Genomic DNA, 14494 nt, shown 5'->3' on the forward strand with positions numbered 1-14494 from the left:
TACAGAAAGATAAAACAGTTCCCAGAATTCAAGTGTAAAAATATATTTTGGGGGTGGGGACAAAGTGATTGACTGTACTAAATGATCTTAGGACACAAACACGGTTATAGGGCACGTAGAATCATAGAATGGATTGGATTGGAAAGGACCTTAAGATTATCTAGTTCCAACCCCCCTGCCAGCGGCAGGGAGTCCTCACACTAGACCATGTGGCTCAAGGCTCTGTTCACGTCTCACATTTTGATGCTGCAGTGGGCCCCATATTCACACCACACTGCCTTGCTTGGGGTCCAGTGCTAGTGGTGGCTTGCTACAGCCCATAACCCAACACAACATTTCTGTCCACCATGGTGCGCAGCACACAAGCTCCGGCAGAGCCACCCGTGCCCCAGCAAGGAGCTGGGACCGGCTGATGGCGGTGACCCCCACTGAAAGGCGCAGCAAGGTCAACTCAATCGCGCAGGTCCTGCACGCCCTCCTAGGCCAGACCTCCTTTTAGGGCGCAGGTACGGCGGGCGCAGGCGGAGCGGGATGACACAGGAGCACACCACACCTGCTCACTGCCCACAACCCTGTACCGCAGTCCCCGCGGGCCGCCGAGCACGGCACACCCCACCCACACCACAGTGTGCGTGTGTGAAGGGGGGCGCAGGCACAGCCGCTTCCACCCGCATGTTTGACTGGGACCGGCCTTAACGAGCAGTCCCCAGGCGGGAACCGCTGGTGCCGTACCGGGGTACACCGTACCCCGCTGTGCGGAGCCCCCCCTCACACCACACACACACACACACACACACACACATCCGGGGTAGCGGCGGGGCGGGGCGCGGGCAGGCGGGGGACGTGCCCGCGCGCGCCGGGGCGGGCAGTCACCGCCTCTCTCCCTGCGCCCGCCGCCGCTGCTGACGCCCCCACGCCGGTGATGGAGGCGAGGCGCTGAGGAGGGCTCGGGTGGGGGCGCCGCCGGCGGCAGCAGCAGTAGGAGCAGCGGCGGTGCGCGGAGTGACGGGGCATGCGGAGCGGGCGCCGCCGCGGGGCTGCAGCGGAGGGCTCCCGGGCTCCGAGGGAGGTGGAGGCGGCAGGGAAGGAGGCTTCCCCCCGGGACTCCGTGTGACCGCGCCGCTACGCCCGGAGCGCGGCTGCTGGCAGCCGCAGGAAGAGCGGGGCCGGGGCGGCGGTGGCGGCGGTGCAGCAGCGCTCCTTCCCCGGCTGCGGAGCGAGGCGGCGAGAGGAGGCGCCGGTTCCCCGCGGCTGTAGCGGCCGTCGGCGGCAGTCCGGCCGCGCAGCGGCAACGGCGGCCGCGCCTCAACTTGGTGCGAGGCAGCGGCCGCCGCGACGAGCGGGCGCTACGCGGCTGGTGCCTGTCCCCGCCGCCGCCCGGAGGATTTACCCTGCGGGACTCTCCTCCCCAGGCTCCCGGTGACAGGCGCAGGAGCGGCGGGGCAGGCGCCGCACGGTGACCCTCCCCAGCACACACAGGACGGCCGTCCGGCCGCCCCGCAGCGACAGAGAGGGCCGAGGTGAGTACGGGCTCTGGTCGCCTCGGGTTCCGCTTCCCCCCGCCCCGCGCTGGAGCTGAGGGAAGGGGAAGCGCCAAGTGCAGGCGGCGGTGCTGGGCTTCTCCCCGCTCCCACCGCCGCCGAGGGAGCCGCCGCCTCGGCCGGTCGCCGCTTTCTCCCCGCGGGGTGGCTGGGGGAGCGGGGCGGCCCCGCCGCGGTGCCTGCTTCTCCGGCCGACCAGCGGAGCGGGGGCATGGGCGCGCACAACTGGCTCCCGGGCCGATCCTCGCTGGGGAGAAGGGTGTGCGGACGGCTGAGGACGTCCTGTTGCTGGTTCCAGGGGTCTGGAGCGGCTCTGTGTCAGCAGCAGCCTCCAGGAGCTTGCCTCTGTATATGTGTGTGTGTGTGTGTGTGTGTGTGTGTGTGTGTGTGTGTGTGTGTGTGTGTGTGTGTGCAGGGGGGAGTACCCTGGCAGCATCCGCGGCGCTACCTCTCTACACCGCTGTCACATCAAGTTCTATCAGTTAATGTTTATTACATAATGTGTCACTTAATATTTTATACTCTCTCTTATCTGCTGGAATCCGGATAATCCTTATTATATTTCCTTTTAATTCATAAAGCTGGAGAGGGTCAGGCACACTAAGGTTCTCGTTCCAAGTAGTTGCCTAAAGCAACTTAGTTTTCATGTGACTTTATACGTGTTAAGAGAGGGTTACTACCTTCTTGCACTCTTAAGCAAGCAGAAGTGTATGTCGTCTATCTCCCCCTCCCTCCGTTATTAAGTGTGGCCAAGTTTCTTTAGGTCTTACCTGTGTTCAGGGGTCTCCAGAACCCACTGCTTTGTAAACTTTACAGTGTGCGATACTGAAATAAGAAACTAATTTTTGTGCAGCAGCTGCTGAGAGAAATAACTTTTATGGCTATGAGCAGGAGTGAACCAGCCTCTGTTGTTTATATAAATGATGTTGGCACTACATGAACTGTAAATGAACATAGCCAACAACTGTGCAAACCAAAACTATGTAGCTAACCATGTATTCTTATACACTGCTGCTCTCAACTTCGCTGCTTTTGTAAAGGAGTGAAGATCATGTTGCTCTGAACACTTGGAACACCACAGAACTCGTTTTTCTCCTAAATACAAAGGATTGCTTATATTAGAGAAAGCATTTCACTTTCTAGTGCCAGCTTTGTCGTTTTCTGTGACTTGGAATTTTGTCTCTGTCCTTTTGTGATGTTGTTCTTTTTTAAGTGGTAGTGGCAGCACTTTTTATCAGGCTTAATTTGTCTGTAAAGCATGAATGTGCATCAGAGACAACTCAAAATCATTGGCGATAGGGAGATTGTGACAGCATGGTCATCTCGGAAATGGTACGAATGGTGCCTGTCAAGGACGCCGCATACAAGTCACCCTTGAGATCAAGGTGGCAATGATAACACTCAGACTATTATTGAATGATGCCTGGCGTTTCAGAATTGTAAGCTGTGTGAATGAGGATACCTTACTCTTCATGTACCTCGTTCCTGTGGGAATAGGGCTATTCAAAGACACTAATGAAAGTTATGAAAATGGTTTAAAGCTGCCATGTGACAGTCATTGCCTAGCCTAGTGGTGAGGTGGTACTGTTTCAGTTTTACACAATGATTTGTTCTTTCTCCCTCATCATCTTAGGCTGCATTTGTTCAAATGAGTTCAGGAATAAGCTATAGAGAGGAAAGAATAGAGATAATTTAGAATAGATTTCAGTACCAGATTGCTGCTTTAATGAAATAGTACCCTGCTGCCCTTTCTTGGTTGCATATATGTGGATAAGCTGTACATTAGGTATAAACTTTTTAAATGTTTTTCTTTCTGCTATTGCAGAAAGGGTGTGATGTTTGTCTTTGGAATGAGAACAAAAAGTAGCTCCAGGAACACTCATCTAAAAATAGGGTACTTCCAAATACTTAAATCATTTGAATGCAATTTACATTATGTTTAGTTCAAGAGACAAGAGCTTCTTGACAGATTTTGCATTTTATGTATTCAGTGATTTATTTTTCCTTTTTAGTGCACATGCTAAATCTCAGATGAGCCACCTGGAATGAAAGTTTGATACACAGGGCCAAAATGGGAAGGTTTTTGTCTCTGCAGTCATCCTCAGTCTGTTTCTTTAATTGTCTTTGATGTGGAAATGCAGGAACCATCTCTAGATGCAGGTTGACCCGTACTGGGAGCCTTCAGTGCTTACAAGGAGATGGACTGACCCACAAATCGAAGTACAGCTTCTTTTTTAGCGGTTGGAGTGGGGCTTTTGAAAATAGTGCCGTTTCGTGCCTATAAACCAATTGCTTTATCAAGAGTTTCAGAGTTCTTTTAGTTGTCTTAAATTATTAACCAAACCCTGGAAGTCTGTACTGCTGTCTTTCAGTTATAGTGTGTGCTTTGCATTCCAGTGTTGCTCTTCAGGATCTCGATTTTTAAATTTTATTTGGAAGGTGGTGGTCTAGGACCCCCACTTCGTCCTCTCCTCTCTTCCCCTACCACCACCCCCACCCTCCCCCCCCCGAGGGCCATCACTGTGATTTTAGCATTGAAATTATGGCAGTGACATTTATTTAGAGTTCATTTAGATGAATAGCTCATGCAGATACAAGTAGCATTACAGGAGGCCATCGTTGAATACTTCTGATGTGGCATGGGGCTTGCACCAGTTGCACGAATACTTAATAGAAGTGGGCCTGGATCGTTAAATGTGACATTCCTCATCGCAGTCCAGTTTTCTGTCCTTCTTCGGCTGTTGGCAGATTCTTTATTATAAAGATGAACTAGAGTTTACCTTGCGTATGCATTGTATCAAAAGAGTGTACCTCTGAACTGTATTATTCCCCCTTTCAGTGAGCAGCATCTTAATTTCTGAGTTTAAACTATTTCCCTTCTGTTTACATTTTTTAGTCCATAACTATGTACTTTTTCATGTCTTGCTTTGTAATTCTTTGTATTAACATTAATTTCTAATTCTTCACTTATCTAATATTGCAGCAACCTTTTGCAGGTAATGATCGAGAAATAAGCACTAAAACTAGTATGAAGGTAGTTTTGCTAGTGCTTGCCACTGCTGCTTTTGAATCCTGATACTTTCAATTTTCAACAGTTATGTTCTCATACTGAACAGAGATCTTCCTTGAGTTCCACAGGTATGCTTGTAATCTTCTCATTTACACTAGGTCTACTTAATTTAGAAGGTTGCTGACCATACTAATAATTCTGCCTTTAACTCTCAGTGACATTTCTTCTGCCTTTATTAACATTGAATTTATCTGCCACTGTTACACCTGTACATCATAGTCGATTAGCTCCCATTTAGTTAGATTTTTTGTCTTCTGTATTTGGCTAAGCTGTATAACTGTTCACTTTTCTACTTTCCTTTCCAGTTCATTAATTAATGCCTTTAAATGTTGCTTGCTTTATGGAACCTTGGAGCATCCTGCTGTTAACCTTTTGCCGTGTTGAAGCTTGACTGTGTATTCATAGTCCAAGCTTCCTGTTTCTTAGCTAGGAATAAAACAAAATCTTTAAAGCAAAATACAACTGAAATCTGTGAAATACATCTGCAGAGGTGTAATCATAGCTTTTACTCAAGTTTTAGCACCAAATCTATTCTTGACAGTTATATTCTAAGTTTAGCATCCCCAAATAAAATATTTTAACAGTAGGCTTGTCATAAAAGAATTTTGACACCATCTTCCACTAATTCTGGCAAAGCATTTTTTCCCCTTTACAGTCCTTCTAGTGAGCTCAATCCATTATGCGAAATCGGTCCATCATAAAAATCAATGGAATTGATATACTTTTAGCTAATGTATTAAAGAGCTGGCTAACTGCTCTATTATTCACTTTTTGATTACTTAACTATGGTTTTGCACTATGAAATATGAAAGTTTTTAAGGGGCGTTTACTTTTGGCTGAATTAGAAGCTTGTGACTTTGAGCACCGCATAAATATTTAGTGCATGTACTGTTGTAGTAACTCCCAGCTGATTGAGGCATTCTTACCATCAGGTTCACATAAAGGTCTCTTGTTATAATCCACTAAAGAGAATTAAATTGAATTCTAAAGCCCCTGCACTATGCAGGTTACTGAGTTGTGGTTTGTAGTTTCTTGTAGGATACGTGACTTTGATTCCTCATGTTTTTCTTTGAAAGGCCAGTGGAACTGAGAAATTAGCATAAAAAGGTATGCTTAGCTGATAACCTTAGCTGTCAGTGAAGGCAAGTGTGCTTGGAGACCTGGTCAGTTAAGAGAAGTTACCCTTGGCAGGGTGGTCTCTCTAGATTGCCTCTTGCTATCAGTTGCCATCCTTGCTTCTGTGATCCAGGGTTTCATTTTCAATCAGGAAAAAAAGTCCATGACTTTTTTTTCTTGTTCTCTTGTGCCTTTAAGTGGTAGATAACTATGGTATGGCAATTGTGAAGTGGTTTCACAACTTTAGGTTTGTTGGTGGGTTTTTTTTAATCCAAGGTATTTGGTTTTGGTGTTGGAGTAGTCAGCTTCATTTCTGTGGAATTAAAAAGTTACCCTCAATAGTCAGAGCTTTGTAATGATGTCTTTTCACTGGAATCAGTGTTTAATGACCACAGCAACTCTCATTGATGGTTTCAGCTTGTGTATTTTTCCTTCATTATCAGATCTTTTCTAGCATTTGAAAGATATACAGGTAGGGACATTGAGTAGAATTTATGTTGCTGGCTGCTATCTGCATAACCTGATGGTCGGTCTCTAAGACATTTTGTTTGTTCTCAGGTGGCAAGTTTTACTGCTGGAGAAGAATGGTGTAAAGCAGCAGCTGTTTGCTGCTGTGGAGGTTCAGACTGTGGGACCAGCTGATGTACAGCTGCCGTGAAATTCATTCCTAGTTAAGGAGGGAAGTGTTTCATGCCTTTTTTTTTTTTTTTTTTTCCTCTTGTGCCATGCTGGTATCAACTTTCAGAAACTTTATTCTGTTAGAAAACTTACCCAAAGGATAAGCCAGTTCAGTGTTCTGCTGTCTAGCTGAAAAAGCATTAGCATCCTTTGGAGGCAGAACCTGTGAACTGCTGTTTGTTCCATAATGCTCGTCTTGCTTTTTAAAACGTTGTCCTGTAAATGGCAAGCCAGTGTAATATTGTATGTGTTTTGCAAAGTCTGCTTTGTTTTCAGTAGTGCTAATATTGGTTAAGCTGTGCGAGCAATAGAATCTCTAGGATTTTTTTTTTTTCTCTTGGTAAGATTTCTTACTACAGAGAAATCCTTACAATTTTTTTGGTAGTAGTAGTTTTTGTAATGGGGTGTGGTACTTTTTTTATGTTAAGTTCAGTATCCCTTCATGTAAGGGAATTCCTGACATGTAAGTGAAGTCATATGACAAAATTTGTCATCCCAGTTATGCGGAACAATTGAATCAGGATGATATTCAACAACCAAGTTGCCTGTGAAAACTTGTTACAGGCAAGCGAGAGGGAGGATATGTTCTATTCTTTGACTTCTATTTTTTTGTAGTGCATCAGAGTAGACTCCAGCACTTCAGCTGGTGCTTCCTGTCAGCACTGGAATTATGATAGTATCACAGTGCATAGATGTCTCGCATTAAGTAGTTCTACAGGAGACAGGAGTACTAGCCTCACTGTACAGGCCCAACATGACGAAGGCCAGCAGAGCCTGAAGAACTTGAATCTGAACCTGTTTACTTTTCTGTAGCTACGGGTCATCAATATCTTATCTTTTCCCATGCCATTTAAGCCTGCATTCTGTATGCTAGCAATGCTTTAGTGTAAATTGTCAAAGGTAACCAGAATTGCACTGAAAGTTGAAAGGGATAATGCCAGGATTCTTCCATGGACAGGGAAACAAATTTTGGGATTTTTTTTTGTTGTTGTTGTTTTGGTTTGTTTTTTTATTTTGAAGGCTCCGTAAGGAGCAAACCAGGAGATGGGAATATTGGTAATGGGTTTTAACCAACTCTCCATGTGTAGAGAGAGATTTAGAAGGGCTTATTGCATGTCTGAATGGAGAATCTGTCTGAAAAGCAGAATAAAAAAATAAATGAAATGACCATAGATTTCCTTAAAGAGAGAGATGTATCTAGTACTGGTCTTAATCAGATGTCTCCACAACAGTGTTCTAAAATGCATTTAACTAGAGTGGCCAGGATGAGCAGGGACTAAGATCAATCATAAAGTTGTGTCTCACCCCAGCCAAAAGTGGGTGACCAGAGGATGTAATTTCATGTGCTCACTTCTTAACTTTGCTAGGTGATGCTTAAAAAACCACAACAAAACAAACCGACCTATGAACAAAACCCCCACAAGTACAATAGGCTTCTGAATCTTCAGATGCTCCAAGTTCAGATTAGCTGTCGATGAAGAAATAGGATTGGTGAGAGTTGTGGTGAAGTTCATCAGTTTAATTATCACTATGAATAATTTATCAGTAAGAAAAATCTGGGCTCTTATGTGCACATCCTGTTCATGATGTTTCTGCATTAAATACATTAAAGCTCTCTTCAACATTCACTGATGGGGCATTTTTTCAAGTATCTTTAAGGACTCATTTAAGCTAAAATTAAACTAATGGATTTATTTAATTTTCAGTTCATTGTGTACTCAGGGTAATTAGGATTGATACACTTTTCAAGCACAGAAGCTGAATCCTAATTCTAGATGCAAAACTCAGCTTTGACTATTGTCTCCAGACAATACTTCTATAAGAAATTACTTCCATTTCTGCTGATTGGAATCCTACTTTGAGTGTCCAGTTTACGAGTTAGTGACTGTTGTAAAGAGGCTAAGGACACATTTCCACAGAACTTTATTGTTGTTTTTTTAAGACTATGTTGTTTTAAACTCTGCTGCCTGTATTAAGTACCATGTGAATTAAATGAGTATTTCTATCTTAGAAAAATGGTTGAAGACAGCGTAACAGAGCAGTCCTGTTCCAAAGAGGTACTCGGAATAACAGGTATACTTAGAGGATGGGAGAGAAAAAACAAGCAGTGTGTAATTTCTTTCGCCACTTTTCCCATGATATTCTTACAAGTTGTTCTTTTTCTTCAGGGCTCAGCAGTCAGAAGTTTAAGAAATATAGTTACTTAAATTAGTAAGAGTTTAGTAAACCTTTTGTTTTCAGTTTTCAAATAATGGCTATATTGCAGATATTTACACATCATACTACAATTATTAAGCTTCCTAAAGTGTAGCAGAGGTACTAAAATTTAAATATGCTTATTTGAAATACATATTTCAAGAAAAATTAAACTTGCCCCTTAAGGCCCTCTGCATGCAAGAGAGGTTATAAAATTTAAGTTCTTTTTCAGGCTGACATTGGTAAATATTTGATTTTGTGTTTTATATTCCTGAACTGAAAGTCTTGGAAATGGCATGAAAAATACAAAATCATTCAGTAACTTTAGGGAGTAGGAAAGCACAGTTCCACCTTCAGGAGCCTTAATGAAGATTAGAAGTTATACATTCTTTGTATCTTCTCACAAACTTCGAAAGGCCTTTAGATTCTTACCATGACTTACTCCTTGCTCCAATGCTGTATATGTATAAAAAAGGTTACAGGTAGCAGAGGAAGTCCAGTAAGTTGAACTTGCATTTGCTTGAGACTTACCTTTAATCTGAAGAATCTGGCCTCTTTCAAGAACAGACTGGTAACCTTTCAGAAATGTGGGCTAGATAGTTGTGGGGAACCCAACTCCAAACTGCTCAGGAGTCCCTTCAACTTCGGCTGTGGCTTACTTGGGCACTGAAGTGAATAGGGGGAATAATGTGGCAGGAAGGACACACAGGAGTTCTTTATCCTTTGTAAAAGCTCAAGTTCCCTGCTAAAGCAGAACAGAATGGGGCAAATGCTAATACGTTAGATGGCATACTCATCAAAAATGTTTTGTTTGGTTTGTCTTCTCATTCTTTTTCCTCTTCAGCTTCAAACTGGTTTTAACCTGTGGCATCGCAGCTTTTATGAACCTTGGACTAAAATATTTTCAAAGTGTATAGATCAACATTTCAGCCTTAAGGACTGACTGCTTCAGCCGTGCAGAGTTCCAGAAGTAAATGGTCGATAATCTAGCTTTCAAAATAACTGTGCTGAGAGCTTAAAAAGTATTGGTGGTATAGCTTTAGAAAAAATAGTGTTCATTATAAGTTTTACATGCTCTAAAATCTGTATTTGATGTTCAGCTGTGAATAGGTTCATTGAGTTGCTGGGAGCTGCATTAATATTTTATCAAATCTAAAATAATTTGTATGTTTGTAGTTGAAATACTACTTTGTTGTACAAAATGTTAAAGAACGAGGCAGAATTCAGTACTGCGACTGTCAGTAACACTAGCAGACTCCTGAAGAAAATATTAAACACTTCATCGACTCTTGTAAAAGTGTAGTGAAAAGAAAGATATCTGAATGCGGTACAGCAGAATCTGAGTTACTCTGACAAAAGCATCTGGAAAAATCTTAACTTACATATTCAAAAGCCATATAGAGCAGTTGTTAAAGTTGAAAGTGGGTGGGTGGTTTTGGTATTTCAACTGCAAGTACTATTTCATAATATTATTCTGCTATGGTGTCATTCTGCTATCAGTGAAAAAAGGTGTTGAAAAGCCATGAACAATTCCTGGAGTCTAGCGAGTAACCAGAACTGGTTCAAACATTTTAAAACAATGTGCATCTTGTGTATGCAGACCTAGCACAAAACTTTTCTCTATCAAAATATGCTCGTCAGCCTATATATCTAATTGTGCATCACAGTTCTAAATCATAAAACCTTTGTCTACAGCAGTTTATTTAAAAAAAATGCAAGTTAACCAATGCCCGAAGGAAACCAAGTAGTCTTGTATACTGAATTTGTTAAATATTTATAAAAGAAACCCTATAAAAACCCCCAGAAGACCAAGCCCCATGTTTCTGAGTGTTATTTGCTTCCTTGCCTCCTTTGTGAATTTGTCAAATCACATCTTTTATTTTGTCTTTCCATGTCCAAGAAAACTAATCACTCTTCTGCAACCAGTAAATGCTTGAAATCTGCTGTGTGCAAGAAACCAATTGTCCCTATCTCAGCTGTGATCTGATTCAAAGAAGTACAATAATATGTAATTTTCTTGCTTTGGATTATATCAAAGCTTTCTTATGCAGTTTTAGGCTATCATGACTATTCCTTTTCTCTCCAGAACTGTTCTTTCTCAAACACAGTCGGAGCTTGTTAAAGCTGAAACAATGGTTTCTCTATATTTCATGAGTGTTATGTATATTTGAAAAACATCTAAGGACTAATTTTGACCACATTTTCCTTTGTTGAAAACTTGATAAAGCATCTTGGCTTCTGCCAGGAAAACAATGCCTTTTTTTATCGCATACCTCATGTTATTTGCAGTGGAGTTGAATACCGCTGAGTTGCAGTCACTAGTTTGCACTAATCCACTAGTTTGGGTCACTAGCATTTAAACAAAGAATCCAGAATGGGATGTGTTTTAAAATCAGCAGCTTCTATGCAGAAGTGCCCAGAGTTAAATAGCATGCAATCCAGACACTGATTTCCAAAGCAAATGTTTGACCTTGGTATCCTTGTAGCTACATTTTCAACTCTGAGACTGTAAAAACATTTGATACCAACTTTCTTAAAGTCAAACCATTTTTTGTTGTGGAAGCTAATGAAATTATGATTCACTACTGCTTCCGTCTGTGGGGATGAGCTGTACAGTCTATTTCTATGGAGCAGAAATAAGAACAACTTCTTGTTATTCTAAGAGACAGCGTTTGCTTCTATATCTGTCACTTGTAGAATGCTGGCTAATTGTTAGTTTAGAACAGCTCTTATCAATTACTGCTGTATCATATCAGCTTAACAGTTTCCCATAATTTGTGATTTCTCCATTTTTTCCATTTGTTTGGGTGTGTAATGCATGGTTGGGTGTATCATTAATTTTTATTCAGAAGGATGTGATAATGATTCAAGAATGGGAGGGGGAAAATGGATCCGAAAGGAGTCAACAGAAATGGCTAGTAATTTGGATTGCTTGATCAACTAGGATGTGTCAGGAGAGAGAGACAAGATCTCTTTAAGAGAAGAGTGATGACTGGCGTCTTTGCAATAAATTGAAGTCTGTGGCCGGGCATATTGAAGAGGAAGTGAACACAGTGGCCCAAGTGACAAATGCTGGGGTTTAAAGATTTCCAAATCTGACTCTTGCGGTTTGGAGGAAAGAGGATTAGTTTGGCTCTTTGGTGGCATCTGGAACTGCTACTGCTTTGGCATCGTGAAACTTGTTATGGGCTGAGCAGTCACTTTCCTGCACGAGAAGGAGAAAGTTTAACCAGTTTTATGCAAATACTTGTTGAAGAATTATCTTCCTATTCCAAAAGGGATTTGTTTCAGATGGAGGGAAAAAAAAAAAAAAAAAAAAGTATTTATAAAAGCTTGAATGCTTATGGAGGAACATTACTGGAAAACCTCCTAGCCCATGAAATCAACTGTATATAGACTAGGGAAATTTTAAGAGACTTGTATCTTAAAGCTATGTGTACATCTGAAAATGAAGGTTTATGGAAATAATACTGTTTTCTGTTCAGCTTCAAAAAGGTAGATTGCTTAATATTTATAAATCTTTTGTTTACGTGGCTCTTCTAGAAGAGAAGAAAGTTAAAGACAAAATACACAGAAGGTTTGAAGGGCCTTGGGGAAAACTTGAAGGCACTTGCTGGGGCTGCATTGTATGGATCAAATGTCAAATGTCCAGACTTAAAATGATGGGAGGGCATTACTATGGTGGTACCAGCACTGGCAGCATTCTGTCCTCTACCCAGTTTGTCTTTTTTCTCACCACATGTCAAATATGGTAATAATGGGCCCTGTGGTAGTCCTTGTTGTAAAAGCTAATAGTGTTTTTATGTGAATACTTTCCCCAACCAGGCAACAGAAGTCGCTTTTGCAGGAGAGGAAAAGTTGCATTTTGAGCATTTGATCTCCTGCTCTGTTAACCTTGAGCCTTCCATTTCTTTTCCCCTGTGCCCTCCCCAACCCCCCCCCCCCCCCCGTTAGTAGGCTGCTTTTAGTCATACTTGATGGGTAGAAATCCCCGAAATACTGAATTGGCATAAGCTTGGAGAAAATTGATTCTGAGGAAGAAAAGTGAACAGCTTAACAGTTGCCTGTGCTTTCCCTAGCCTGCCTGTTCACCAAAGACATGGGTTAACTGATCAGATGGCATACCTAAACCTTGGAACAAATCCTATCATGTGATACCTCTTGTTGCTTTGGTAACTAAGAAAAAGAGGGAAGATACAATAGTACTGTGTGGGGAATGGCTGTTTTGGGGTGGAGGAATAAAGGAGAACTTGCAAGGGGCAGCAGCAGCAAGATGTTGAGGTTATTGCTGTTCACTGTGGGAGGTCAGGCCACAAGTTCTGCTTTCCACAAGGTGGGATAACTTGCAGGCTGGCAATCAAGGGTTGCTTGCAGATTAGCTGTAATTTATTTCTAAGCGTCAGAGTTCCATCAAATATTTTTCAGTGTGCTGCTACTTCTGCTCTGTTCCTGGTCATTTTAAATTATAAATGTGTAGTCAGCTGCTGCTATGGGATAGTTTTTTAGAAGAATATAGTGGTAAAAGTTAAATTACTTTGCCTGTATTAATGAGTAACTGGTCGTGTTTCTTCTCCCTGGCACCAAGTTTCCACAGTTCACTTAAGAACTTTTCAATCAGAATTTACTGAATGTTTTTCTTTTTTTAATGGTCCTAGTTTGAAATAAACTCATAGAAGAGATAATTAGCTTATAAAGTGGTTATCCTTTAAGTATACCATCTCCTGTTCTCTTGAAAAAAAAACAACAGGAAAGCAGATTTCAGACAAGATGAGACTAATGTTTTGTTCATACCTGTCAAATACGTAAGCTGATATAATTAGGGAGCATGATAACCTAGTTTATTTACTCTCTGAATACCATGAGGAAAAGGAATGAAAGATGTTCAGTTCAGTGTCGTTATGCTGATATTTTCTAGACTAAAACTGGACACCTTACTGCATTGGGAAAACTGGGCCTTATTTCTGAACTGTGACAGCTATTTGTACAGAAAGGTGTTTTGAGAAAAATAATAAAGCAACTGTCTGCTCAGACTTCCTTCCAATTCAATTGTTGAATATTTAATTGGGAACCAGTTTCTTTGGATATGTGTTCTACATAGTAATGTCACAGAAACTATTAGGAAAGATTTTTTTATACTATGAGCAATAGTATAATCATTTATAATATTCTTTCACTTTCCTGAATGAATGATACTAAATGATACTATTTTAAGGATTTGATTTACTAAGAAATTAAATGTTAAGTGTGGACAAATTTTTAACATTGTTGTTTATACTTTTACTCCAGTTTTTACCTGAATTGTCTGCTTTTTCTACATGCAATATGTAACAATGTAACAATTTTCTCAGCATAAAAAAAGGATAATCAAGAGTTGTTTGCTTCAAACCTCAAAATTCTAATAAAAAGCATAGGTTTTCTTAAGGTGTATTTTTTTCATTTGTTGCGATTGGTGTCTGGTTGCAGATCTGTTTCTTGTTTTCTCTTTTAGTATATTAATAAAAATTTGCAAATTACATGCAATACTGTCTGTTGCACTCAAACTTCATTCTGGTAGTATTCATGGGTCATTGACATTCAAAGCATTGTAAGTAAATCACTGGGTCACAGCACTGAAATACTGTACTGTTGGCTAATCAGCTTGTAATTATTTCAGTATGTAAGCTGTAAATGGTCGAAGGCCAGAGCTCTGCTTAAAAATATAAAATAAAATCTCATAATGAGACATTGCTTTGTTGAAGGCTGTTTCAAAAGACTGTTTCCTCAAAAAGCAAATGTTTGAGACTGAGGAAAATTGGGACTGGGTGCATAAGTGATGTTACCAATCATTTTAATGATTAAAAGTAATTGAAGGTGTGTCAGAATTAAAGGCTTTGGTAGCATGTGAACAGCTTTG

General features: G+C 41.6%; 1 protein-coding gene across 1 annotated transcript in view; it reads left to right on the plus strand.

Annotated features, from left to right (window-relative positions):
• The first annotated feature begins 960 nt into the window (after window positions 1–960).
• GALNT1 (polypeptide N-acetylgalactosaminyltransferase 1) overlaps window positions 961–14494 on the plus strand; it is an 84726-nt gene continuing 71192 nt past the window's right edge. Inside the window, exon 1 of the mRNA XM_061369582.1 lies at window positions 961–1520. The gene's annotated coding sequence lies outside the window, so the exon portion shown is untranslated. The remainder of the gene's footprint in view (window positions 1521–14494) is intronic.

The sequence above is a fragment of the Neopsephotus bourkii genome, unplaced genomic scaffold, assembly GCF_033783945.1.
Source record: "Neopsephotus bourkii isolate Nb327-2 ecotype Australia unplaced genomic scaffold, CSIRO-AGI_Nbou_v1 NB_1508, whole genome shotgun sequence".
Classification (NCBI taxonomy): Eukaryota; Metazoa; Chordata; class Aves; order Psittaciformes; family Psittacidae; genus Neopsephotus; species Neopsephotus bourkii.